The following is a 5,182-nucleotide window of genomic DNA, read 5'->3' as shown; positions in this document are numbered from 1 at the left end:
ACGTCTTGAAAAGGGAAAATTATTTGAAGGTATGTGAAAACACAACAATTAAATTAAATTTTTATTCAAGTAAACTGCATTTTACAGAATGATATGCTTATAAAAATGTTTTTTTTTCTAATGCTCATAAAATGGATAGTGAAAAGCTAAGTAAATAGAACATGTAATAATTACACATCGTCTTTTTCTAGACTCCTAAAACAACAAGCGAGTGGATGCAGGTGGCAAAGGCGTTGTGTCTTCAAGTTATGCTACTTTCTATGTACTTCTTCTATAGATGTGTCGAATATCGACGAGATTTCATTTAAAGCGCTCATCTTCTTCACTCTATCCTTAAGCCCGGTCCACACGCAACGATCTGTCTGCGCAGACATCGGCGCAGATGTCTGTACATGCAAAAGATCGCTGCAAATGTGGTGTGTTCACACGACACAAACCCCAATCTACTACTCGCCCGCCATCTGTCGGTGTAGAAAAGAAATATCAGTGGCAAGCGACTACGCTCCCCGAAAACGTCAAAATTTAATTCAGTTATTTTGAAAAATAGAAATGGAGGAAGTTCTGTTGTGGTCTGTGTTCACAACTTGTGTTGCAAAAAACATTCAGACCAACCGCAGGAAACAGAGAAAGCGGTCAAAATGGTGCAGACAGTGGCTGCTAAAGCGAAAGCAGTTTTCTCACGTAAATTTACTGCGAGAGCTGCAGGGCGAACCAGTTTTGTTTTACATTACCTCGTGTTCCATTTCCTCGCACATTGGCACTCCAATTTCATCTTCAATTGTACTCCTGCTTGGTCTTGGCGTTTCTTGATCACTAAGAAAGCCAAGTAGATCAAAATACCATAACGTTGGCTGGTATACTTGATCTACTCCTACACCAGATCTTCTAGATTTCTGAACTTTGGATAACTCTTTTCGGTAAACAGTTCGCTGACAGACTAATTTACTTGACTTGCCTTCATGAACTCATCTTTCAGGAAAGCGTAAATAGCTTCACATGTGTTGGGTATTATTTCACTCAATGCTTGTTTCGATATTGCAGATGAAAATTCCAAATCATTGTAGCTCCTTCCTGTTGCTAGGAATCTTAATGTTACTGCCAGGCGTTCATGAGGAGAAATTTCCCTTCTCATACAAGTATTTTTCTCGTAATATGAGGGGTTACATGCTTTAAGAGATAATTATAAGTTTCGACATCCATCCGCAAATAATTTCGCCAGTTCGCAACGAAATTATTTTTTTATTACCGTTTCTCTGTTTGCCGAGGCGCCAACTGCCCGCAATTTTTCAATTAGAGCATTGTATGCTGCTGTCTTTTTGTCTCGGTCACTATATTCTTTACTTTTAATCTTCGACAAACATGGGTGGTTTCTGTATATTTCAATGAATTCACTTACAAACTCTCGAGAACACTGACGAGTATCAGCCATTTTAATGCCCTGTGCACACAAATACAAACACTAGACTGAGCAAACAGCTGTTTCGCGCCAGATTTGCGACGATCTCCTGTCTACACGCTCCAACTTGTCTGCGCAGATGTGGTTTGAACCGACAGATTTGAGAGGTTTCGCTCAAACCTCCAACTCCAACTTCCAGGTTTGCACACACCTCAGGTTGGTGCAAATCTTCTGTTCACACGCAACGATCTGTCTGCGCAGATGTGATGTGCGCAGACATCTGCGCAGACAGATCGTTGCGTGTGGACGGGCCTTTAAACTCTCGGTTATGCACGTTCCGTATTTCGGGGTAGCTCTCCACGGCTTCAATAAAATGTTCTGTATCCTGCTTCATCCATTCCCGTTTCCCCTCCATTTCTGAAATTTGTTTGCACATAATACGTAAGATGGTTGCATAAAATTAAGTCACCACATTAAGTAAAATGTTAAATATGAATGTTATGGAGACGACATACTTACTATAACTTGCGCTTCCTACTTGCAGGAAATAGAAATAAATCCTAAAAGCTGCAAGTTACTTGCAGATACTTCTTGCATGGTGTTCACACTGGAAGCGGAAAACGTGCAGCAAGTCACTTCCGCAATAAATTGCTACAGTCGCAAGTCGACTTGACGATATGTTTACACTCGCAAATCGCGCCGCAAGTTACTCCGCGCAAGTAAATTGCTGCAATAACTTGCTAGTGTAAACCGAGCATAATACATGCATGAAGACGAGAGCGCGTGAGCAGAGCAGACGACTCTTGGTGTCCATTGTCAGCCTTTATTTTCAATTGGCAGATTATTGTCGCGCCGAAAGAAAATAGAGATGTTGAAGAATTTATGCTCGAAATTCAATTTGGGATTCCTCAAAAGCAGATTATCCTAATAAAAACAAGAAAGCTGAGGCATGGAAGGAATTATGCAGGGTTTATAACGCCAACTACGAGACGTTGCCCCAGGAAGAGGAGAAAATGATCGATAAGAATTTCATTTTCATAGCTTACAACATTTTTTTTCAACAGAACTCATTTGTGATATTTCTCATATGGTACAATTTCATTCCTTCTGTGCAGCTTAATTAGTGCTGTTATAAACAAAAACACAAAACACTTGAGGCGCTTTTATTTAAACTTTGTGTGTATTTATTAGCAATACATAAAATATTCTGTTAAGAAGCTATGGAACACACAGTTAGTTACATTAGTTCGATGCCTTCTTCCGTCGGTTCTTGGAAGAACAGTTTCATATGAGTTTTGTTTCACAATAGCTTAAATAGAGGTAAGAATGAGTACCATTAAATTTTTAATTATTCTTTCAACGAAATGAGGCTTAACGTTCTTCTACTTGATTAAAAAAAAACAGTACCGAAAGTGTAAATGGTTGCCTTTATTTTTGTAGACAACGGCCTTGCCGCAGTGGATACACCGGTTCCCGTGAGATCACCGAAGTTAAGCGCTGTTGGGCGTGGCCGGCACTTGGATGGGTGACCATCCAGGCCACTTGCGCTGTTGCCGTTTTTCGGGGTGCACTCAGCCTCGTGATGCCAATGGAGGAGCTACTCGACCGAATAATAGCGGCTCCAGTCACAGAAAACCATCATAACGACCAGGAGAGTGGTGTACTGACCACACGCCCCTCCTATCCACATCGTCAACTGAGGATGAGAAGGCGGTCGGATGATCCCGATGGGCTACTTGTGGCCTGAAGGCGGAGTGCTTTTTTTATTTTTGTAAATTAAGTAACAAAATTTCAATACTAATTCCTAGTCTGCTGTGTTAGATGATAATTCCATAGTACATAAGATACTCCTTCAGTTTTACACATGTGAGTACTGCGATATACGTTTCTCAGTGTCACTGTAGAAGTATTCAACGAACTTGTTCCTTACACCTGTTGTAGTGTTTGGTCTGCCGCTGGTAATCATTTCACTGTCGAAATCATTTAAATCTTCCTACTGTAGCATATCTTTCAACTTATAACTATCACAAACTCTAACAACATTGTGAAGTATGACATACGCTTTCACAATGTTTTCTGCAACATCAAGTGAAACGTTCGAAGGTCGGTGGAAAATTCGCCATTTGGTAGACAGTTTTCCAGAAGTACACTCCATAAAACCTCTGGCTCTAGTGAAACGATAATTGAATACTCTCTTTCCCAGTTGTATGGCTCTATCTGCAAATGGACACATTACGTTATGTGACAGGGCGAATGCCTCATCTGCAACAAATACGAATGGTATTTTTGGTTCAGCTGTCCCAGGCAGTGGGCATGCGAATGACGGATTCAGTTCTCTTTCTCAAGTTTTCTACCAATAACAATTTTTGAATAGAGACGGATCCGAACTTTTTCCATATTCCCAGTGTCTACTGCTGATAAACAATAATTAGAATCAGACAGCGAGGAGAACAATAGAAAACTAGCCTTTACAACTGTAAAACACTGATGCACTGTCTTTAGGTTGAATCATTTCCGCCTGTTTCTCGTCCATTGCTCCAATACAGTTCGGAAAATCAGCTGCTGCAAAAAATTCCCTTGGCAATTTATTCCCATATTTCTTTACTTTGTGTTGGCATTGTGATGTCTCTCAAGTGGTCCCAAATCTTCATACACACATCGTTTATTATTTTAGATATATAATTCCAAGTCTGAAGCTGTAGGATAAATCTGTCATGGTACATCCTGATCCAAGATAACTGTGGAGATATAAACACTAATTTCAAAATTGAAATGCTTTTTATATTTTATTCTGTGGAATATTCTTTCCACATTGAATTTCAGAAAATGGTTTACAAAAGGAATGGAAAAATTTGAGATTCTCTTTTGTGAGATATTTTCGTAAGACAAGAAATTCGAAATCAGGTTCTGCTAGAGCTAGAAGGGCGAAATATATTTGTACTGAAATCCTTTCGTTTTTTACCCCAATTTTGGAAAACAAACTGTAAGTAATGTTGCATCTCTTTTTCTTTATAAGAGTGAAAGTCTTTTCTTGTGTAAAATTCGTGTCAGTAACGTGCAACAGCGTTGTGGAAGCAACAGACAAATACTTTCGAACAAATATTGCTTTTCGTTCCCAGAATGGTACTGAACATTCCTGATGATGGTGATTTTTCGCAAGATGCAGGGGAATTTGAAAAGGGTCAGAGATATGAACGACATAGTAAGGCTACCGGTGAACAAAGAGCGTAGAGGAAATGGAAGCCTAGCAGCACAGATGGAAATCAGTCTGATATCAATAAGCTTTGTGATGCTCTACACAAAAATATCGAGCGACGTGAGCATTCAGACGAGCAGTCTTCAGATGAGGGCAGATTGTTTTCACTATCTTTAGTCAATGACTTAAGAGATATCCCTAAAGATATGAAGTGCTAAGCCAAATATGAACTGTGCATGGCGCTTAATTAAATACAATGCAAATAATTTTAATTTTAGTAGCTGACTGTCCGATTACGAAGTCTCGTAACCAGTTGGCCCTGACTAGTATTGGTACGCAATCTGACTGCATAGAATAACAACAAAGAATGAAAGGAAATTTCCGTTACCACAATTAATTAATTAAGTCCCCAGCAACTATAAAAGCTACGAAACAAAAACTACGAACAATAAAGCACAAGTGTAACTGTTCTGTGTGTGGAAGTGTGATTGTTGGTACACATCTGGCACGGTTCTTCCTCAATAAGACAAAATATTTTAAATACCATTTACACTGAATTAATTAAATAAAACTGAAATTGCGCATAGAAA

At 39.3% G+C, this 5,182-nt stretch overlaps 1 pseudogene; it reads left to right on the top strand.

Annotated features, from left to right (window-relative positions):
* Window positions 1-2,835: 2,835 nt before the first annotated feature.
* On the top strand, window positions 2,836-2,952 carry LOC124614605 (annotated as a pseudogene).
* The last annotated feature ends 2,230 nt before the right edge of the window (window positions 2,953-5,182 follow it).

This window comes from Schistocerca americana, chromosome 4 (genome assembly GCF_021461395.2).
Source record: "Schistocerca americana isolate TAMUIC-IGC-003095 chromosome 4, iqSchAmer2.1, whole genome shotgun sequence".
Classification (NCBI taxonomy): Eukaryota; Metazoa; Arthropoda; class Insecta; order Orthoptera; family Acrididae; genus Schistocerca; species Schistocerca americana.
This window is presented reverse-complemented; position numbering and strand designations above follow the sequence as displayed.